This window comes from Rhinopithecus roxellana, chromosome 1, assembly GCF_007565055.1.
Source record: "Rhinopithecus roxellana isolate Shanxi Qingling chromosome 1, ASM756505v1, whole genome shotgun sequence".
In the NCBI taxonomy this organism is placed as follows: Eukaryota; Metazoa; Chordata; class Mammalia; order Primates; family Cercopithecidae; genus Rhinopithecus; species Rhinopithecus roxellana.
Window position 1 is genome coordinate 174,959,644 of NC_044549.1, and position 24,516 is coordinate 174,984,159.

The 24,516-nt window shown below is 36.3% G+C and overlaps 1 long non-coding RNA gene across 5 annotated transcripts in view; it reads right to left on the minus strand.

Annotated features, from left to right (window-relative positions):
• The window catches only part of LOC115898424, a 169,968-nt gene that overhangs the window by 142,461 nt on the left and 2,991 nt on the right, over positions 1-24,516 (minus strand). For all 5 annotated transcript variants that reach the window (XR_004058174.1, XR_004058164.1, XR_004058169.1 and 2 more), the window contains exons 2-4: positions 9,367-9,431; positions 8,574-8,626; positions 6,882-6,958 (exon numbers count right to left, since the gene is read on the minus strand). This is a non-coding gene — a long non-coding RNA (uncharacterized LOC115898424). The remainder of the gene's footprint in view (positions 1-6,881; positions 6,959-8,573; positions 8,627-9,366; positions 9,432-24,516) is intronic.

The following is a 24,516-nucleotide window of genomic DNA, read 5'->3' on the forward strand; positions in this document are numbered from 1 at the left end:
AAATAATTGGTTAAACTTATTATTTTAAACAAACCAATAATTCCAAGACAAAGAGAAATACAAATATGTCAATATGATAGCTCTGCTTGAATTTAAAATTTGATTCCATGAATTGTCTGCTCCTATTTGAGCCACAGGTCTTCACTGCTAAGAAACATATCAAACTTAACTTAATAAAAAACATTTAAATGACAATTGAATAATTTTCAATTATTAATACTTATTGCAAGAGAAAAATGTACACAAGTACTTAAAAGAAACAAATGGTTAATATATAAACTTTTCCATTTCTATAGATAAAAGTCAGAAGAGCAGTGTTGGACTAAGATTACTTTTGAACAACTTTTGAAACATTTGATCAGGCTGCAGTTAAAAACCAGCCCACTTTCCCCTTCAAAGATCTGAAAGGCAGAGGATAAAATCAACATTTTCCTTTCTACTCGCCCAGCATCAATCATGGGTGACAATCTCTACAAGATTGCTTTAAGTTGAACAATCTATTAAACTAATATCGTATTCTTAAAGAGAGATGAAGTTGGCATCTAAGAAAAAAAGAAACACTTTATCGATCCCTAAAGAGACGTTAAGAAAGCCAAAGATCACATAAGCAGTCTGTTTGGCAGTGGCAACAACATAAGGAAAAGCTATTACTAAACATGACAGGGCCTACCAGGATGCAGAGATCTGCACATACAATCCCATTTTGCTATTTGTAATATTATTTATATTTCCTGCAAACTGGACAATACACATTTGGTAAGTCAAACAAAGTTGCTTCTAAAACAAAGAAATACTGGGCAAAAGAACTGATAAGTGATTAGCAAAGTCAGGTCTACTCCCATCAAGCACACAAAATATTTATAAGACATGTACCGTGTGAGATTGCTAGAGTGGCTACAGGACCGCTGAGCAAGACTCATGCTTCCCGAAAAACACCTCCCATTTAAATGCTAAGAGAGTGGCTCCGTAAATGCATGTTACACTTTGGAAGCTCCTAATATTGTGGAGTAAAAATACACACATTTGCATGCGAAATGCTTTATTCTCTCATTTTAATTTTCCAAATTATAAAACGTATTTTTTATTGGTATGAGTTATCTCTATGATTTGAGCAAGTTACCTGTTTTTCTAGCTTACATGTTTGGAAGAGTGTTTTTTTGGTAGACTAAGAGTATGAATTGAAAAAATGAAATATTATTTTCCAGGAACCATAGTCATTACAAACTTTTGGAGGAAGAAAAAAATTCATGTAAATTGGTACTGTGCAACTCAGTAATTCTGAGAGCATTAGTTCCTTCTTAGTAGAGAATGAATTTTGTGTGTGTAATGATGTGACTAAACACGGTGAGTCTTACTGAGAACTTAAAATTAAACTCCAAAAGCAGCTTCACTTATACGCAGTGAATGCCTAAGTAGTCCATCTTTTACTGCATCTCATAGTGTGCAATAATGTCATATTTTGATTAATGTGTTTCTTCTTTCTTTGTTTTTGTTTCTGGTCTTATAGAAGTATGGTACATCTCCTATGTCTTTTAAATCTCTGATCAGTAAGCACTTTCCTTTTCTGACTGTATAGAGGAGAGAGGAAATACTTTAGAAAGGACCCCAGACTCTTGCTTCTCAGAGACCAGCAGCATGACATCATTTAGTAACTTTTTATAAAATCAGATTAATAGGCCCCTCCCCAAACATACTGAATCTCAACCTACTTTAAACAAGATCCCCAAGAGATGCAAACACAAATCCAAGTTTAAGAAGCACTGTCTTGAAGCACCTTTACTCCTCCCAGTTCTGGTATTTCCCCCCCAACCCCACCCACTCCCGATTATTCTTCCATTTAGAAAGAGAGGCAACTATGTGAACAATGGCCCATTTGCAAATAGACATGAAATAAAGGTAATTACATTAATCTACTCTCTGTTTATGATCTCCTTCGTCATCTAGAAACATCCACCCTCAGGGTGGAGGGGATTTGAACTATTACAGAAAGACTATAAAGAAAAGGAGAAAGAGAAAGTTAATGCTCAACCTATAACATCCTAAGTGGAATGTTTTATGCTGTGAAAAGATAAAAGATTTTAAAATCCAAGTTTATTAAGAGAAATAATGTTTCTATCATCCCTTCCTTCCCCCTTTTACGATATCACAAAGCAAGCGAATGTAGGACACAGGGTTTTTCATAGACCCCAGAAGATATCCATTCTACCTATTATGCAGGCCATGTTTTTTTCTTAGTTTTATTTTGAAATAATTTTATATTTACAGAAAAGTTGTATAGATAGTAGAGTTCCTGTATATCCTTTACCCAACTTTGCCTAATGTTTATATTTTCTATAACCATGCTATCAAGTTGGAGATTAAAAACTTCACATTAGTACTATACTCAGACTGTATTCTCATATCCGTTTTTCTACTGTCCTTTTCTTTTCAGCCCAACTTATGAAACCGTATTAAATTTAGTGCATTAATGTCCTCCAAGTTGTGATTGTTTCTTGTTCTCTCCTCGCCTTTCAGGACCTTAACTGTTCTGAAGAGAATTGGTTAGGTATTTTATAGACTGTCCCCATTTTGAGTTTGTTTAATGTTTTTTCATGATTAGACTATCCTTATAGCTTTGGTGGGAGAAAACAAGAGAGGTGATGGTAGGTCATGAATGTTTATCCTTGATGTATAAGAATAAACTCCGGAGGAAATAAAAAGCTTCTCCTTCTGGACCCCAGAGATGGCAGGGAGAGAAAAGAGGCAAAAACAGGGCAAGTAAATAAGATGATCTCAGGGTTTCAGTTTTTATTCTCCTCTGCACACACACCTTTTTGGGGCTGACCCTTATGGGAAGGGCAGCTTAGTAACAGCTAGGTATGTATAGGGTTATCACAGGTCATCGGGTTAGTGGCTCACTTTCCCAGATGCAGGCTCTGGGTGGTTGTGTGCTGGTAAATGTTTAATAGCTGGCTGGGGGGTGGGGAGGTAAGGGAGGGTGGAATCCTGATCTGTAATATTTGCCAATTTCTAAGACATACATATTTCTATCATGGCTGATTTCAAGCTACCAAAGTGATGTCACTGAATGCAGAGGTGGGAAGAGCTGTGTGGTGGTACACCATTAAATATAATTATGTGGTATTTCCACCATACACATATGAAGGCATAGATAGTAGTAAAGTGTAAAACAATAAATAGGAAGTGATGAGTTGGAGACATTAATTCTTTATTTTTAATATAATATATTTGATTATAAGTTTATATTGTTTAATTTCCAACAATGGCCATGTTTAAAAACTGGCTCACAAAATTCCTGAAAATTTAAGAATCAGCTAAGGTATAAGCTGCCTTCAATATTCCACTGCTTCTAGAAGACTGACAATTTGGCTCAGCACAACATTCCATGTGACTCAGGAGGTACAGAGGTGACAGCAGAAGGTGGGTAGATATATGGGACTTAGAAAGCATCTGTCTCATCATGACCTTTGTGTGGGAAGCAGGATCCACCAGGCTTCTTACTTCCCCACTGAGAGTGTTGGTGGACTGGCAGAGGTCTAGGGAAAAAGAGGTCATGGGGCCTTTTTGATGCTTGGGGAAACATTCAGAACTATGGCAGTAGCGGTAAGAGCAAGCACACAACATCCCAAAAGATCAGTTGGCTTCTAGTTATATTTCAGTGGTCCCAATTCCAGGGGAAAAGATAAACTGAGCCTCTCCATAGTAGAAACTATTGATTATTTGGAGGATAGTGCATGATCCCAGGGTGTCACAAGATTATAATAAGACCCCACTCATGTACCCAGATCTATGTTGGGAATGAGATGGAAGAGGAAGATAGAGAATCTAAGAAAGACTGTGCATTTTCCTATAAGAGACTATGTCATCTATAACAATGTCACTCGAAGTGTGGTCCAAGGAACAGTTTGTGCAGTCCACAAACTGTTCCTGTTCGGGGGTGATATAAATACAGATGAAAGTTCATGTTTAGAAACGTATATCATAAATTGACATTGCCGTGACATCCTAGTATGTGATCAGTGGACTGATCTTGTTAAACAGGATATAACCAGTTCAGGTGTGTGGAACTGGCATGGTGAGTTGCTTGTGGCAAAAGCTGAATACTGGTCATGCGCAATAGAATTATGTATTTGGTACATGATTGGAAAAAATCAATCAGTTTGAGGAGCATTAATCTAAAATAATTTTTAAATAATCACTTTTGGATATGAAATAAACTCTGAATAGTTTGAATCGGAGGTTCTTAAAGTGTGGCCTGTGGACTAAAACTGTCCGCATCACCTGGGAACTCATTAGAAATGCAAATTCTAGGGCTCCACCTCAGATGTGCTGAATCAGAAACCTTGAGGGCAGACCCAGTAATCTGTGTTTTAACAAGCCCTCCAGGTGACTGATGCATGTTTGCATGTTTGATTTTAAGAACTACTGGCTTCAATGTTGAAAGTGAAAGAAATACGTTCAAGCTAGAGGAGAATGAAACACTATAATTAAGTGTCAATTATCCCTGCTAGACTGCAGAGCTGGAAACCATGAAGAGGATCAGACCAGGCAGAAAAAAGAAAGACAACTAAACTTTCTTTGCACACTATATTTGAATGACATGCAAGTAGATGAGGCCAAGATCTAGAGTTGAACACTTATAGTGGACGATCATTTTGGATTTTTCTCTACAAGCTTACTACTACAAGCTTACTACTTGCAGCTCCACATTCTTTCTCTCTTTTTTTTTTTTTTTTTTTTTTGTGGTATTGATGGAGTTTCACTCTTGTTGCCCAAGCTAGAGTTCAATGGTGTGATCTCAGCTCACCGCTACCTCCGCCTCCTGGGTTCAAGCGATTCTCCTGCCTCAGCCTCCTGAGCAGCTGGGATGACAGGCATGCACCACCACCAGGCTAATTTTGTATTTTTAGTAGAGACGGGGTTTCTCCATGTTGGTTAGGCTGGTCTTGAACTCCTGACCTCAGGTTATCCACCCGCCTCGGCCTCCCAAAGTACTAGGATTACAGGTGTGAGCCATCACATCTGGCAAGTTCCACATTTCTAAGCATAACCTGTTTCCCAACCCACATCAGCCTAGAAGGGTCACAGTACTGGCAACAGAAGAGTATTTCTCTAGCTTTATTCTTACCATACAATTGCTGGCTTTTCTCACATTCCCTACAAATACTACTACTATTAACAGTTGAATTAATAGTTCAATGACCCTCTTGGCTAATTTGTGTCAGCCATCTTTCTCCCTCTCTGCCTGGGTTGCTCTCCATTCCTAGATTGCCTCCTTCCCAGGCAAGGTTGATCTGGTTTTAGTTTAGTACCTGATCAACCTGGATATTAGCCATATTACAGCCCAGAGGAAATTATTTCTGCTCTCTATTTTGCTCCATTATTTACCGAGGGTGCCACAGGATCTTTTAAGACCAACTCTAATGTGCATACAAATCACTCAGGGCTCTTGTCAATGTGCAGATTCTGATTCAGTAGGTCTAGGATGCCTGAATATCTGCATTTCTAACAAGCTCCCAGGTAAAGCCTATGCTGCTAGTTTCTGGACAATATTTTGAGAAGTGACGTTGAGAGCAGTGATTTTTTCTATTTTTATTATGCCTTCTCCCCAGGTCTTGAACACAGGTGAAAGGGCAGTCTTAAGGTGATCAATTGTCCTGGTTTGACAAGGATTGTCCTGGAAATCCTACATTGTGGGATTTCCCTAACTCTTGGGCAAACCAGGATGACTGGTCATCCTAGCCATCTGGATTGGTCATGCTCGCAATCTGAACAGCTCACCTCCTGCCTCTCCCCTCCATCTCCTTTCCAGCTGACCCATGATATCTCTGCCTTGACTCTCCCCTTTAGGATAAATGTTTCCCTGAGGCTCTTCGTATCTCCTCCATGTAATGTGCTCGTCTTTGGCAGATTTGTATTCATCAGCCCTGACGACATAGGTGTGTTTGTAGCCAGTGCAGTTGGCTTAGTCCTTGGCATAGGCTTAGCTGCCTACTTTAAACCAGTTTGGAAGGTTCCATTTAATGTTTCCTCACAGTTGGTCAGGACCAAAGGCTCACTTACTCCTCTGTCTGCAGAAAGGTTGGGGCCATATTTGACAGTCTGCTCTCATTTTTGTTTTCACATAAACATTCCCATCCTGCCTGGTCTCTGTAGACCAAGTGAGTTCCCCCAGTGCCTGGAAGCAATGCTTGTTCTGCTTCATCATCTTAGGTAAGTATGGGGATATTATTTGGAAATAGGAAAAAGCAAAATCTTCATCTCTGGAGCTTGGCAAATACAGTGTGTTTTCCAGTACTTCTAATTGTCCTTTTAATGTTAAAGTCACAGACATTGTAGGTACAACCTCCCGCCTCATCATCCTAGAAATACGGCTGTGATTATGTCCACCTACAGTTGAAAATCTTCATTAGCACTGAACTTACAGAAAAATAATTTCCAAACTCCTCACCTTAATACAAAGTCATGGTTCTCAAAACTTCGCTATGCATCAGATGACCTAGAGAGAATCAGATTGCTGGCTCCCACCCTGAGTTTCAAATTCATAATTATTTTGCATTTCTAACAAGTTAACCGCTGATATTGACACTGCTGGTCAACAGATCACACTGTGAGAACCACAGACCCATCCCAGCTAGCCACATTCACATCCCTAACATCCAGTTCTAGTGCATGCTTCCAGAAAGAACCCCTTATTCTCTGCTCATATTGTGTGCTTTCCTACTCCATACCTTTGTTTAATTCATTTACTCACTTATAAACTCATTCATTCAACCAATAACTAATTATTTCACCAAACATTTTTTAAATACCAAAATGACTGGCTCTGTTAAGTGCCATCATGAAATTCATGGTACAAGGGAGAAAAGGAAAAACGATACCCTTTTCATTTGCAGAGTGTTTCTTGGTTTCCAAAGAGCTTCCACATCCAAGCTCCCATTTGATCTTCTCCACAGTCCTGAAAGACCAACAGGGCAGGGATTATTCTACATCTCTCACAAGTGAAGAAGCTGAAGGCTAGCGGGGAGAAGTGGTTCATCCAAGGTAATGCCAACCTATCTTTCCAATCCTGGGACAATGGTTTTTCTCTCAATTATACTACAGTTGTCCCTCCCCTTGGCATGCGCAGGGGATTGGTTCCAGGCCACCCCACAGCATACCAAAATCCTGGTATACTCAAGTGGACCCTGCTGAATCCACATAGAGGAAAAGTCGGTCCTCGCTATACATGGCTTTTTGTATCCTGCAAATACCATATTTTTGATCCACTTCTGGATGACAAGAATCCACTATACGTGGACCCACACAGTTCAAACTTGTGTTGTTCAAGGGTCAACTGTGCTTCAGTCATGACTCATTGTATTTCCTCTCTCCTTGCTTTCCAAACTATACCCATTCTTTAAAGCCCAAACACTACCTATTCCATGAAACCTTCCCTGGCAACCCCGGTTAAAATGATTTTTCCTGCTTAAAACTAGGACAGTGCTTTATTTTGTCTCTCTAATGGCATTAAAAAATATCTTCCTTTCTAGATGCTAATGTCCTTGAGAACAGAACAATACCTGACTCTTCTTTGTGTCTCCGATAGCACTCAGTTCTTAGTTCATAGTAGAAATTTGATAAAGCACTGAGAAATGAAGGATGAAGAGATGAGAATTTTGCCTGTTTTTAAGTTTACTCATAAGATAATCAATGAAGGATATATGTAAAAATAAAAGTAGGGCTGTCTGTTATCTTTTTTCTTTCTACCTCCATAAATAGGGGTGGGAAGGACTAGCATTAATTGCTTGCTGGGTGCCAGGTGTTTCATGTTACAACATTTTTGCTCTCACAACCTAATAGACAAATAATAGATAAATACAACTGTTCTCATTTTCAAGCAGAGGTAGTGAAGCTCAGAATTGTTTAGAAATTTGCCCAAGTTCAGACACTGAACTCATGTTAGAGAGGGAACCAAATCCAATTCCGTTTAAACTCATGTGGCAAAATGAACACACGAAATTGCTTCTAATTATACTATGATAATAAGAAATGATCCAGTATTTTCCTACATAAAAAAGCAATTCATATGCGTCAGTAATCTTGAGGTCTTTTGGTAACATTTTTTCTATTTTACTGCTTTTTATTGATTCACCACTTGTTGGTTGAATCCTTTGATCCACTTTTTCAAGAAGGAAAATGAATTTCACTAGACTCTGGTTCTTCATGTGACCAGTTATTTATGGTCGTGAAATGCTGTCCTGAGACTTAGATGGTAAATCTGTCTTAATAAGTACTATTGTGTTATAACAGAACTTTCCTGTTAAAAAACAGTGTGGAAGGTTTGGGGTAAATCCTGGAATGGGTCGCGGGAGGCATAAATCCAGAAATGCATTCATGAATAAGCCTGAGAGGAATCATAACTCCAGCAAAAATGAAAAACTCAAACATTAAAGCAATGTGTTAAACATTTACCATATGATAGAGCTGAGAATTATTAGGAAGTTTAACCAAAGGACTTTGCCAATGAATGTCAGATGGATTTAATTGAGGGAATTAAAATACAGACAGTATTAGTGAAATGGTGGACTCACCTACAAGGATTCACATGTGGGTTCTGCAGCTAACTTCTTACAAGAGCAGAGGCCTGCAATATCATGAAAACCAAACAGACACATTAAAGGGGATTGTTCTCACAAATGTATGAAATGCCAATTTGTATCCTTCCTCTTACAGGGACTGCAATATCCTCCCTGGTAAAATCCTGTCAGTTCCATTGGTAGGGTTTGTTACAAAGGTCCTATATCACTAGCCATTAAGATAGCTAACCATAAGCCTTGGTAACCTAACAGATATATATATTCAATGTTAATGAAACAACTTCAAGTAATGAGGGAGTTCAACCAAAAGCTTCCAAATTTTTTTGGATCTGCCAGGTGGAACAAAAAGTTTTAAAGCACATCCTAGTCTCTCTGGGGCACTTAATTCAGAAAAATCCCTTCATAACAACTCTTCTATTTTTTTTAAAAAAAACTTTCTATTGTTATTTACCCTGTCAGGTAAAAAGTCATGCATCAAGAGACAGGTGGAATTGGTGACATTGATAGATATTTTCTCTAATTCAGTACTGATAATGTTAATGTAACATTGCTTTCAATAGACAGTTTCAATCACGCATGTATGTATGTTTAGAGATGTGACACAAGCAGGGAAACTGAGCTTACTGAAAGTTAAAGAATACATCAGATATTTGATTTTTGTCACTGCCTCTGGGAAAGAATTCAGTAGCAGCCCTTCAGCCAATGGCAGGTAGGTTCCTAGAAACTTCAGTATTGGGGAATTCATAGTAAGGATGAATAAAGATCCACATACAGAAACGAAACTTACTAATAGATGTGCCCATCTGAGGACCAGCTGGAGGGAACTGTTTTTTGCCTGGTCACCGAGGGACTCTGAAACAATAAGCTTTGGTAGTAAAATAACAATAACAACAAAATAGCTTATGCTTGCATATTTTCCAAGTAACAAATAGTGTTCTAAGTAATTTAATCCTTACAATCACATTATTAGGTAGTTACTACAATTATCTTCATTTTGCAGGATAACTTAGAAACTTAGAAACAAAAGGTCAATAACTTGTCCCTGGTCACACATCTAATAAGAGATGACACAGGCAGTCTGAGCCCATGTTCTGATCCAATACATGCTACTACTTTTTCATAGTTGTTTTTTTAATATAGGCAACCAACACACATTACTAAAAATGTGAGAAAATGAGAAAAGAAACTATTGTGCTACTAACCTCACTTAACTGTCATTAACCTTTTGGGATATTTCCTTTTGATCATATTTATATGCATACATCATATCAGAAGTATTTGCCATGTTGCTAAAAGGGTTCAGAACGTTCATTTTTTAATACCTGCAAAATATCACTCAGACCATGTATACTGCACTTATTTAGCAAATGTTAGCTATTTAGGTTGCTTCCAAAAGCCTAAATAGAGCAGGTTAAAGTGCATGTGGAGCCACGCAACCTGGTTCAAATCCTTGCCTCTCTATGCACTAGCTATATAATCTTGAGCAAGTTACTTGACTTCTCAATGTTTCAGTTTTCTTATCTGTAAAACGAAGATAGTAATGTTAACTAGCACCATAGATTGTTGTGAGGATTAACCTGCATTAATTGAAATAAAGTATTTAAACATTGTCTGTAGATAGTTATTACTATCATTAAGTAAGTCTGTAGTATCTTCATACATGAGGCATGTGCATCTAACAACTTACTTCCTATGGCACATTCCCAGAGATAAGATTACTGGGTTAAAAGACATAAACAATTTTTGTTCAAATAATGAATTCACATTGTCAAAATATTTCCAAAAAGTGGTATATAGGTTTAAATGTCACCAGTTACATGACAGAAATCATTTTCCAATACACCTTTTCTGACTTTGTTAGGTATTAACATCAAACTTTCTACTGCTCATAAGTATGTTCCTCAACAATTTCTAATCTGCTCGTATATCCACCTATTGAGTTTTTAATTTCAGTTAATTTTTCAGTTCTGGAATTTCCACTTGATTCTTTATCACAGTTAATAGTAATCTGCTGAAATTTTCTATCTCCTTATATAATTTTTAAGAGATATCATAGATATTTTAAAATTTATTACTCCTATATCTGGATCTCCTTTAGCTCTGTTTTCAGTCATTTTATCTTGTCTTCTGGTATGCCTGGTAATTTTATTGACTGCCACACATTGTGTATGAAAAATTGTAGAGATAATTTGGACCTCTGGAAGATCATCTCTTCTTTAAGTGATGTTTTACTTTAGTTTCTGACAGGCAGTTAGGATTTCTCTTAAATTCTTTGCTCTCAAGCCCTCTCCACTGTGGAGCTCTCCAGTGCTTTTAAACAAATGTTTGGTAGATTTTATTCAACTTTTCTATTTGTTCTACTTGTCCTTATAGGATGAACTGATCTAAATGTAACAGCTGAAAGTGTAAGTCCTTGACATCAATTTTTAAATGATTAAACCTAAATATAACACATTTTTTCGTTCTATTATATATTCGATTATTATTAAGTCTGGATTTTTATGTGCTTGCAAATTTGTTATATTTCATATTTTATGAAATGTGATTTCATTCTTATCTCATATATTAGGTATGAGTTTGTATGAGCTCTTGCGAAATAATCATATCAACCCTTTCTTATTATGTTCAAATAATTGCAATTGCACCTAGGCGACTGTTTGCTTGTTACACTGTTGTTTTAACATAATCCAGTGTTTAATACAATCAAATCTATTTTACTGTTCACTTAGCAATTTTGTTACAATGTTTTAAGCCTATAAAATAAAGCCTCATTAGACTTCCTAAGGTTTGAGTTTGCGTAATGCATTTTATGTATATAATGAGTGTAAAAGCCGATTTTTTTCCAAACTGTTAGTCCATATATTGCAAAACATTTTCCCTCTCCTTTAATTTATGGTCCGGCCATTACCAAATATTTCATTTTTATATATAATTTATTTGCCCACATGTTTTGCCTAATTAATATATTTATTTTGGTGCCAATATGGTTTTATTATAACTTTATATTTTAATATTTGATAAGAATAGTCACTCATTATTCTGCTTTCTCAAAAGCTGTACTTCGCTATTCTTGACTACTCTTTCTTCTAGAGTTATAATAAAATCAAATTCCTCTCACCGCTACCTCAAAAAGTAAAAAATGAAAGGGATATTGTTATTATATTTCCATTAAACTTGGGAAATAATTAACAATATAAAAATTTTATCCTTCACACTTGAAACCAATCTATGAATTTGTTTTTTATCTCTTTTAAAAGTTTATGTGTGAGTTAATGATTGCTGACATTTACACTGTTGATTTATGTTAATGTTTGTATGTTTTAATATTTGACTAATTATTGTTTATTTAGGTTTTCATTGACTACTTTGGGGTTTTACACTATAAAAATATTTTTTCAATACATAATGTTGTATCTCTTTTTTTCATTCTACGTAGCTTTTCTTTCTTTGGTATGTTTTATTACATTGATCAGAGTTTTATAAATACTATTAAATGATATTATTAAGGCAAAACCATTATAGCAACTTCCATCCCATCCTGTTATAAATATGTACATTTTTAGTATTCTGAACTAATTTTGATATTAATAATTAGGATACAGTATTTATTATGTTGAAAAATATTTTATTTTTTCTATTTTCACCATTTTATCAGGAACAGATAGTAAATTTTCTCTTCTGCTTTCAAAAAACCTATTAAATTAATAATTTATTTCTTATTTAACCTACTGATATAAAGTACTTCAGTTGTGTAGCTCCTAAATTTGCAAACTTTTGTACTGCTTGGATATATATTATTTTGTTGTGGTAAATAATACTGTATTTTTAAAACAGAATGTATAAATCATTTTTTATTTGAAGTTATTTAATGCATAATCTTTCAGCACTATTATTCCTTCAGTAGAATGACATTAGCAACAAGTATAAAATAGTCCCTTTTGTCATGTTTACTGTTTTGGAGTTTTTTTGCCAAAAATTCTGTCCTGTTTGATATTCATATTGTATTTTTGATTTGGACGTGAACATGTTAGGCTGGAAAAAACTTTGCCATTAAAAAATATTTCTGTGTCCTTTTTCTTTAAGTATGACTTTTTTAAGCACCACCAAATCATTAGACTTTCATTTTAATTTAATCTAAGGATCTTTCCATTTGAATAGGAAAATTTAAGCCATTTATACTTGTCATAATTTTTAAGCTTGATTGAACTTAAACTTTCTTCTCTTAAATCGTTCCTTATTGTTGTCTTTCCATTTTGTCTTTTGAATGGACAATGTTTGTCTTTTTATCTTTGATAATTATTTAGAAAATAGATATCCTGCTTTCAACTAGTGCCAACACTAAATTGTCTACAACTATACTTACATGCATTCTTATTCAATGACTTGAAAATAAAGCAACAATGCTGCTTCTTCTAATGCTTTTATTTTCTTCCTCTCCTCTTTCCACATTGTGATCACTAGGTACAGATGCTTTATTTAAAAATGTAAAACCCTCCAGGATTATTTTATTGAAAACATTGCTCCCTTAGTAAAAAATATCTAGCTATCAGCATCAATTCCCAATTCACTTTGATTTCACTGTATTTCACTTGTTTTGTCTTTTCCTTCAATGCTTAGTATTAATCTTTTTTACTGGAATTTCTTATTCTTGAATTTTTATACTATCTCACCTCTCAGTGATCTGGACAATATTTCTCTGCAATTTTTGCAGAAAAGACTTTTGGTTGTTAAATTCTCTGATACCTGGAAGATTTTGTTATTCTGTTGCTTCTATGCATAAGTTGATAATTGAGTAGGCATAAAACGTTTTATGGAACAACTCCATTTCTACATAAATAGCTGTAGTTCCAAATATACCATCGTGTTAAAACTAATACTAGCTGGTACAATGAAAATGATGTAGCTTAGTGCATCAGTGGTGTCATCTCCAATTCCATTTGTAAAATGTCAGCAAGTAGAAGTGATTGAACTCTCATAAGGAAACGACCAGACTTTCTAGCATACTTCAAAGTTGTTTCTCTTAAAATTATGTGGACATTTACCTGTGTTCTTTAAAAAGCTCTTGTTCTATAAAGATGAAGGCAATCTACAAAAGCATATATGTTTTTCCTTCACATGTGATTTTCTTTGTCCCAGAAATTTAAAAATTTATTTATTTATGTCTTGCATTCCTTAATTTTGCTCAAAAGAAACCCAATAATGTCAGTGTATTTGTTACATATGGAAAGTTTTCTTTTATTATAACTGAAGTTTTTACTTCTGATCCATCTGCTCTATTTTTAAAACACTCATTATTTTATCTATAAATTCAAGAAAAGAATGTTTATTTAACAATAATAGTAAATACTATATGTTAAGGTATCTCTTTGGGGTTGGGTAACAACAAGATGTGTATTGCCATTAAGTAGCTTACATTCTAAATTAGAGCTCCATAATTGGTCATCTAATTACCTCTTATCCATTTAACTCTATTCATTTCCTTGGATGTTTAGACTAGTTATGAAATTTTTCCTCTATATCTTTGATTTCTATTTCTGCAGAAGTTTCATCTAGTGCATTTTTTCATTTGGTTATAATATATTCTTATTTTCATCTGTTCTTGTTTAATTAAAAACAATATAGTCTCTCCTACTATATTGTTATAATTACATTCCTAAGAACATTCATATTATCAAATTGGTATTATAAAAACAATTATTTCCAGAGGAAATGGGGCTAGGGGCCAAAGAGCTTCAAATGCATAAAAATAAAATAATTTTACTACAATCTCAACAATAAGTGTGTTTCTGTATCTCTAAATGTTTTTTAACTGAAATTACAACTAATGAATTGGTCTATAAAAACAAGTATATACAATTCTAAACATTACCGATCAAGTAATGGAATACCTACAACATAAAATAAGATCAGACCTTAGATAAGAAGTTTCCAGGACCATAAAATAAAGTACATCAGTTTGTGACTGCCCATGGTAAAGACTATAACAGTAATTGAGCAACTAGCCACTCAAATAAATGTATTCCCATTTTATTTTTTTATGGAATAACTTCATTTCTACATGGATAATTCTAGTTCTAAATATGTCATCATGTTAAAACTAATAATAACTGGTAAAATGCAAATGATGTATCTAAATGTATCAATGGTGTTATCTCCAATTTCATCTATAAAATCCTCAGGAAGTAGAAGTGATTGAACTCTCATTTGAAAACAACCACAGTTTCTGGTACACTTCATGGACTGGGAGATGTTAATTGCTCCACCTCCAAAAGCTGCAAGGAGACCCCATGAAGTGGGAACCCAAAAGGAAAAGAACCCATGCTTTCACAGTGCTTCCATGAAATTCTCCTTTTCCTGTAAGCTCACAGAGTCAGCTTCTGGCACTTACAACTAGAAAACAAAGGAGAAAACAGAAAAGATCAAAGAAAAAAATACCTGTTTGGTGCTAACATACTTCAAGTCACCCATGCACTAGGCTCAAGAAGCCATCAGAGGTGAAGTTTTTTATGTTTGACCATTAAAATGCAGAAATAAAGTTCTGGCCAGGAGCAACTTTGACTCCGTTAGCAGAGGAAACTCTCAAGATACTTCAAGGTCAGCAATACAGAAGACCATATGATAGGGTTTGGCTGTGTCCCCACCCAAATCTCATCTTGAATTTTCACATGTTGTGGGAGGAACCTGGTAGGAGGGAATTGAATCACTGGGGCAAGTCTTTCCCATGCTGTTCTCATGATAGTGAATAAGTCTCACAAAAAAGAGGAGTTCCCCTGCACAAGTTCTTTCTCTTTGCTGGCTGCCATCCATGCAAGCCATGACTTGCTCTTCCTTGCCTTCTACCACAATTGTGAGGCTTCCCTAGCCACGTGGAACTGTAAGTTCAATTAAACCTCTCTTTCGTAAATTGCCCAGTCTCAGGTATCTTTATCAGCAGTGTGAAAACAGACTAACACACCATAGGACCATGTCAGCAAGCAAACTGGAATTGAAGAAGCAAACCCTCCATCCCTTCCAATAACTAAAATAGTCTTATTTCTTATATTTTTATTGTTGATAGTTTTCTTTTCAGATGATTCTGAAGCTTTTAAAAAGTAATTCAGTAGAAGAGAGTTCATCTACTGAAACTCACTTTGTGTCTTTCTAGAGTCCCCTAAATTGGAATCTTAAAACATGCATATTAGGATAAAAAAGCAGCTTAAAAACAGTTTTGTTAAATAAGTCTATTTTTTAATTCAATGAATGATTTTAAAAATTAGCTTCATTGTTTTTTAATTTACCATCTGTTAACTCAATAAATATGAGTTCTTAAAGTTATCCTAATTGTCTTGGAATTTGCTGTTTTTGAAGTTGATTAAAATTATTTAAATTAATTTTATTGTATATCCAGACTAGAACAAATCATGTCTGGATTTGAATAGATCTTGGCTAATAATTTATAAATAAATGGGCCCATTTCTACAATGAACCATCTTTGTTTATGCCCCTTAATATGTATTAGTCAATATGTAGACATGCAGAGAAGAAATGCTGATATTAGATAAAGAAGTAAAAAACCAACACAACAATAATTGTTGCCATTAAAAACTGTGACCAAATGCAAAATTTTTGTGAACTCTGTCTCATGTCTAATGAAGAGGAAATGTGGAGTGGTCATCAACTGTGATGCAATTTCTTTTCACTCCACATTACAAGAGATGAAAGAACATGCTATGTTTCTTTAAACATCATCCTGCCTCTGGTCAGTTTATTGGAATAAGGGTGGTCACTGGACTCAAGCAGGCCAATCAGACTCTTCCCCGAGAATTGTGAAAGACAAGAAGATGGTCCTTTCTCAGGGTGGATTGACTGAAGATGGCTCAAGAACAATTGGAAACCATGATTCACTGTGTGAACTGAGGAGGCGGGGAGCTGGACTACTGTGAGGAAGAAAGACAAAGATGAGATACGGAGAGAAAGAACTGACTTGGTTCCCTACAGCACTTCAATAGTTCTTCTATTCCTTTTGTTTGTTTGTTTGTTTGTTTGTTTTTGAGACAGAGTCTCTCTCTCTCACCCAGGCTGGAGTGCAATGGCACAATCTCGGCTCACTGTAACCTCCGCCTCCCAGGTTCAAGTGATTCTCCTGCCGCAGCCTCCCAAGTAGCTGGGACTACAGGTGTGTGCCACCATGCCCAGCTGAGTTTTGTATTTTTAGTAGAGACAGGGTTTCACCATGTTGGCTGGGATGGTCTCGATCTCCTGACCTCATGTTCCGCCCACCTCAGCCTCCCAAAGTGCTGAGATTACAGGCATGAGCCACTGTGCCCGGCCAGTTCTTCTATTCTTAAGGCTCCATTGCGCCCCTGATTTTGGATTGCATGAAAATTCCCAATGTGCTTTGCTTAAGCTCACAGAGTGAGCTTCTATCACAGCACTCCAGCCTGGGTGATAAGAGTGGGGCCCTGTCTCAAAAACAACAAAACAAAACAAACAAAAAACTTGAACTAAATGCACAAGAGAGGAAATCCTTCTAGTAGTAATGTTTGTTTAAACAGGAATTTCCAGACATCACTTCTCACTCTGCTTTTTAGATAAACATAACTTTTAAATTTAATGAATCATAGAAACGTGGTCTTGCTATGCTGCCCAGGCTTGACTTGAACTCCTGAGCTAAAGGGGTCCTCCTGCCTCAGCCTCCTGAGTAGCTGGAACTATAGGCACATGCCACTGTGCTGAGTTTTACATTTTAACATGTTTTCTATGGCTCATCTAAGAAATTTTTGTCTATCTACAACTTACCTTATGTTTCCCTATAAAAGCTTCATACTTGCAGCTTCTACACTTGGATCTATAATCGATTGCAAATGAATTTTGCATATGGTATGATATGGATAAATGTTGTTTTGGTTTCCCAAGTGGGTATCTATTTATTCCAGCATTATTTGTTGAAAACACTTCTCGCTGCACATTGGATTACTTTGGTGAAGGTAACAGTGGGGCGAGCGTATGGAAAAGCCATCTGAAACTAAACTAATGACTTAATACTAAAATGAAGAGGTAGACATTTTATTTTTATTAATTGTATTAATGAGCTTAAGGAAATGATAGCAGCTTCTTCACTCAATAAAAATGGGGGTTAATAATTCATTCACCAGAATTTGCTTCCATGAACTCACATGTAATACACCTAAGACCTACCTGATAACTAAGTCAACTCATTTTTTTGTTCCATACTGTTGCCTGCTTACCCCTTTTCATTATCTGTAAAGTGTGTATCCATTTATGTTTCAAACATTAATGGGAACGAGGCATGCTGGGATCCAGACTGGGGCTGTATTCGTTAGGTGAATACATTTGTCCAAGATTATTAAATAAACACAAACTGATAACCAAATCAAGGCAAGATTCAATTGCTGGTCCTGCTTGTTTCTTTGTCCCATTTTGTTTTGTACTAGGGTTTTGTCTTTTCAATTGCCATCAACCAACTTCCAGGTTATCTCATGAAGATCCTAGAGTAGTAATATTATTGTATGTCTGAGATGACTTCAAAGTGTCACCTCAAACATACAATAATGCTTTTGACTAATTCTCAAAATCCACTGATTCCCATAGCACAAGTCACAGATCACCTGCACATACATTACCTTAATAGCTGATATGGTTTTGCTCTGTGTCCCCACCCAAATCTCATGTCAAATTGTAATCCCCACGAGTTGAAGGTGGGACATGGTGGGAGGTGACTGGATCATGGGGGTGATTTTAATGGTTTAGCACCACCCTCCTAGTGCTGTCTCAAGATTTGATGATATCTGATGGTTTAAAAGTATGTGGCGGTTCCTTGCTTGCTTATTCTCTTGCTCTCTCTCTCTCTATCTCTCTTAGTGCTGCCATGTAAGACATATCTTGCTTTCCCTTCAACTTTTGCCATGATTGTAAGTTTCCTGAGGCCTCTCCAGCCATGTGGAACTTTGAGTCAATTAAACCTCTGTTCTTTATAAATTACCCAGTCTCAGGTAGTTCTTCATAGCAGTGTGAAAACGCACTAATACAATAACACACATGGAAAATACTTAATATTTGCCCCAAACACTGAGGTAAATAGGTGAGGCACCTGGCACTGGGGCTGTGACCATCTTAGGTTCTTCTCAGACCCTGCTTTGTCACCTTGAGGGCTGAATGTCTCAGTGTCTTAGAATACTGGTTATATTTTTGTAACATTTTTGGATCATTCATCTTTAAATACGTCTTAAAAATGCTCAGTAGTGGTAGGAGATCTATAGTTTTGGCCAAAAAACCTCGATTTTCCTTATTTCTAAAAAAATTAATTCCAATTTGTCTTTGAGAACCATCCCACCTTCACGTCCAAGCCCACATGGTTTGAGTAGAGTGACTGTACTCCCAAATCCAATGTGGGCATTTGACTCAAGGCTGCTGAGGAGTGAATCATAGGTGCTGACCATGGTGATGAGTGCAGGTTTGGGTACCTGACATTATCTAATACAGTCAAGTTGGGCATAGTTCTTTAGCTTGAAAATCTGAGAAAAAGGAATACTCTTTGTGCTGGGGTTTCATGTCAGAAGAATGGAAGCTAGGAGAAAAGGCAGATTAAGAATGAAGTTCTTAAAAATGAACTCCTTAAAGGAAAAACCAGACTAAGAATAAAGTTAAAAGAGAAGAAAGTATAACCAAAAGATAGCTGATGACATTATTTGAACAGCTAGATCTAATTATGCCTTAAGTAGTTCTTGCATTGTATTTTCCAATTTATGTGCAGGGAGGGGAAGAGAGGGTGACAAAAAATGAAACAAAATAAAAAATAAAACCTTCCTTTTTAAATTGGATTTTTGCTCCTTACAACCCAAGCCCCAAATCCATGTGGATTGCTGAGTAGCATCTGGTTCTACCAAATCTGAATTTCTGGGCATGGACTCAAAGAACCTGCATTTTAAACAAACACTCTATTTAATTCCATACACACTAAAGTTTAAGTTTAAGATCACATCTTTGTTTTGTGGCTGAGGAAACTGAGACTTTAACAAAGTGTCTTTCCCAAGATCATTCAACATTATCTATTTATTCAAGGTGTGGAGGATTATCAGTGAAAAGGACAAAAATCTCTCCCTTTATGGACATTAATAAGCCAGCTGGTTAGTAACAGAATGGGAAATAGAATTCAGTTCAGCCATTTTCTTTTTTATGACTTGATTTCCCTAAGGTCATGCTCTAATAATTTTCTTCTTTAACCCAACACATTTCTGGTTTAAAATCTGAACACTTAAATGGCAAAGATTCTACACTTGGGCAGCATTCATAGCACATAAAAACAGGAGGTACTTTCACAGTTTTGAGGTAAATGTAACTAGTGTATATGGTCTGGTAATCATAAGCATTTCCACCAACCTGATAAAGGAGAGAGCACAGCAGAAGGAAGAAAACGCAGTTCCCACTCCTCCCCCAAAAGTCCCAAGTGGCTGAAAGATCTTTTAAGACTCTTGTTTTTCTTTAAAATTCATGCAAAATGCTACAGTTAATTCCATTATATGTGTGACTGTTTCCATAAGAAAATAATTTCTAAAATCCTCAAGTAAAAAATAAATATTCCAGAAATAGAAGCCATAATTCTCCTTTGGCTTGTGTACCCCCAGCACAACATCATGTCATCCAGGAGTAAGTACTTATACCCCACTTACATCCTAGTAAATTCATTTTTCTATTCTGAAGCACTGTGCATCTACTAACCCCATCTACTATTAGCATCCCTGTAACATGGGTGAGGAAACTGAGGCATAAAGAAATTAGGAGATTTGCTCTAGGTCACATAGGTAGCAACTAATTGAACCAGGATTAGAATCCAGACAGTTGGACACCTAAAGTGGTTTTGCCTAGATGTATTTATTTACTCCAAAGTTCACGTAAAATATAATTTGCTCATGCTGCCCCTTCATATTCAAAATTCACAGAACACATAAAATGGATGATTTTTATTGGTTATAAGTTAGACAAGAAAACTCAAGAACGTTGACTTTCTTTTAGTCAAGATTAAATAAAATTTGTAATCTGTAGAGCCAAGTTGTCAAGAACTTAAAGACCTGATGGCCCAGTGAATTGAATGACTTTTACGAATATGGATGTACCCATGGGACCAAATCTACAAGAAAATGGTCAGCATGTGTTATGAAAGGATACCTAGTATTTCTAACATTTTAATGGTTATAGGAAAGTGTGGTGTGGTGTTGCATATTTCTGACTATTGAGTGGAAGGCAAGTCTGGCATCAAAGCAAGAGAGCAGCTAGTAAGAGTAAGCAATTAGTGGACTCAATTAAAAAATAAAAATTAAATATCCTCAAGACAGTCCTTAGGCGCATGGCTATGGGATAGGTTGAGATAAAACAGACAATAGTCTTCCTTTATTTGAGGTTTATCTTCTGGAGTTTCAGTTACCTGAGGTCAACTGCAGTCTGAAAATAGGTGAATACAGGTTAATAAGTTAACTTTGAGAGAGAGAGAGAGACCATAGTCTCTTTCATTACAGTGTATCATAACTATTCAATTTTATTATTAGCTATTGTTAGTAAAATCTTACTGTGCCTAATTTATAAATTAAACTTCATCACAGGTATGTATGTATAGGACAAAACAGTATACATAGGGTTCAGTACTACCCAGTTTCAGGTATCCACTGGGGATCTTGGAACATATAACTTGCAGATAAAGAGTGGCTAGTGTTCTCTAATGGGTATAAACACTTTGACCTTCAGTAGAAATATACATGCAAAAGCTATACAAAATTTGTCTGCAGGTCAAAACTAGCTTAAGGAATAACAGTGTACTTTAAAATATGGATAAGTTGACAACATTTAATATTCAATTTTTCATATAAATCTAAATTTCCTGCTTTTCTTTGGAGAATGGAAGATCTGACATTTGGCATCAATGGCATTTATTATCCCATTTTGACAGAGGATATATTCTTCACATTGCCATAGCCGCACCACTGCTTACGGTCTTAACTTGGCCTGCTTTAGTCAAGTACATCCATGCATGGCCCAAGGTAGACATAAGAGTTTGCAATTCCTGATGTATGGGATAATGTCCAAACTCCAGAGAATGTCTGCAAGGCCCTTCAGAATTTTTAGCCTTTACAAAGACCCCATGTGTCAGCCTCACTGAATTCCTTACAGTTCCATAAACAATAAGCTTTGTCATGTTCAGTGTCTTTGTCCATGCTAGTCTCCCTGCTTGAAATATCCTCTCTCTACCTCCTCTTTCTGCCTAGAGAAATCTCACTTATCCTCAAGACTTAGTTTAAGTGTCAATTCCTTTACTTTTCTAAATCCTGCCAGCTAGCTATTTGCTTCTTTCTAAGTGTTCACATAACACTTTGTGATTCTATTAGCATCATAATGACTTCTTATTCTGTCTGCCCAATCGGAAAATGTGCCTCTTGAAGAGGAGAACTCTTAATCATCTCCACATCCCCAGTCCTTAAAAGAGTTCCTGGCTTCTACTAGGTAAAAAATGAATATTTACTGAATGAACAACAGTAGGATAAATGAATGAATGAAGGATTTTTAAAATTTGTGTTACAAGATCATATAAGACATTTGACGTTCACAACAAGGGAAGTAGCTACTCAAGACCAAATTTCAAATTTTAATAATGATCATGACATTTTCAGATAACAGTTGTTTAAAATGCCTATTTATTATACCCTTGCCAGGAAAATAAGTCCTGAGAAAACAGAATGTATATAATATTAGTAAATATAAAAGAGTGACATAAAAACAAACCACACTTTGTTAGCGGTTCTAAGGGTACAAGAGGTTGTAGTGGTGCATTCAAAGAGACAGTAGAGAGTAAAAGAAGTCACACAATGTGTTGCGGGAAGTCAGGGACCCTGAGCAGACGGACCAGCTGGAGCCGCGGCAGAGGAATGTAAATTGTGAAGCTTTCATTTTAATATGGACACATATAAGTTCCCAAAATTAAAATTTTTATAATTTCTTACACCTGTCTTTACTGCAATCTCTGAACATAAACTGTGAAGATTTCATGGACATTTATCAGTTCCCAAAATTAATACTTTTACAATTCTTATGCCCATCTTTAATCTCTTAATCCTGTTATCTTTGTAAGCTGAGAATGTCCGTCACCTCAGGATGACTATTGTGTTAAACTGTACAAATTGATTATAAAACATGTGGGTTTGAACAACATGAAATCAGTGCACCTTGAAAAAGAACAAAATAACAGCGATTTTCAGGGAACAAGGGAAGACAACCATCAGGTCTGACTGCCTGCGGGATCGGGCAAAAAGAGCCATACTTTTTCTTCTTGCAGAGAGCCTATAAATGGACATGCAAGTAGGAGAGATATCACTAAATTCTTTTCCTAGCAAGGAATATAATATTAAGACCCTAGGAAAAGAATTGCATTCCTTGGGGGAGGTCTATAAATGGCCACTCTGGGAGTATCTGTCCCATGCAGTTGAGGTAAGGACTGAGATACACCCTGGTCTCCTGCAGTACCCTCAGTCTTACTAGGATTGGGAAACCTCAGCCCTGGTAAATTTGAGGTCAGACCGGTTCTCTGCTCTCGAACCCTGTTTTCTATTAAGATGTTTATCAAGACAATACGTGCACCACTGAACATAGACCCTTATCAGGAGTTTCTGATTTTGCTTTGGTCCTGTTTCCTCAGAAGCATGTGATCTTTGCTCTGCCTTTTGCCCTTTGAAGCATGTGATCTTTGTGACCTACTCCCTGTTCATACACTCCCTTCCCTTTGGAAATCCCTAATAAAAACTTGCAAGTTTTGCGGCTCAGGTGGGCGTCACGGACCTACTGATATGTGATGTCACCCCTGGCGGCCCAGCTGTAAAATTCCTCTTTGTACTTTTTCTCTTTATTTCTCAGACTGGCCGACATTTAGGGAAAAGAGAAAGAACCAATGTTGAAATACTGGGGGTGGGTTCCCCCAATAACAATGTTTCCCTCTAAGCTGGTGGCTACTCTGGCAGTGTTTGCCCTAAAAAAAGGAAGACTTGGGCCATAAACAGGCAGGAAGAGACTGTTTAGCTGGCAGGTAATCATATGGACAAGGATTACTACCAGAATAGTAGTCCGCAGAATTGTGTACCACAGCTGTCTACTCTTGGGTACAAGATAGGCTGCACTATCTGACCTCCTTGTAATGATTCCTTGGAGCCACACAACTAATCCTGGTTAATTCTTTGTGAGGCCATATGATGTGTGCCATTTCTGGGCCATAGCATTTAAATGTCAGCATGAAACCCCCCAGAGTGATCTTTATTTTTGCCATAACAACATGAAACATTCAAGATGGCGACTATTCTATTAGCCAGGGATCTGGAGTGACAGACATGGAACAGACCAGCTAAACTGCAATGAATTCAAAGCATAACCAAGAAAACAACGTTTGCTGTTATAGGCTACTAAAAAATTGGAATTGTTACTCCAGTACAACAATGCCTATCTTGACTGATAAACAGATTTGTTCTGTTTGGTTGCCACTGGCAGGACGAAGACTAATTGTTGGAAGTTTTAGGAAGACTAATTCTGTGCAATATAAGGTAAAAACATAATAAAGTATACAAAGATAGAATGAAATACTTTTGAAATTATCCATTCACTTGCACAATATATAGTGAACTCTACTCTCTGGTAAGTAATGTATAGGTAAAAATCCTTGCTTTAATGGTGGTAAGTAGAAAGTTCCCCTTCACACCCAAAATGTCTGCATTGAATGGCCTCTGAAGATTTGACGGAACAAATTAACTTTAAAAATACCTTCCAACCTAGAGCTTTAGGATCTCTAACTCCTCTGGTCTTAAAATAATAGAAAAATACATATATATATATATATTTTTTTTCCTCAAGTATTTCTTCAATTCAAACCACGAATTAATCCATTGTCTTTTCACATTTTGATGTCATT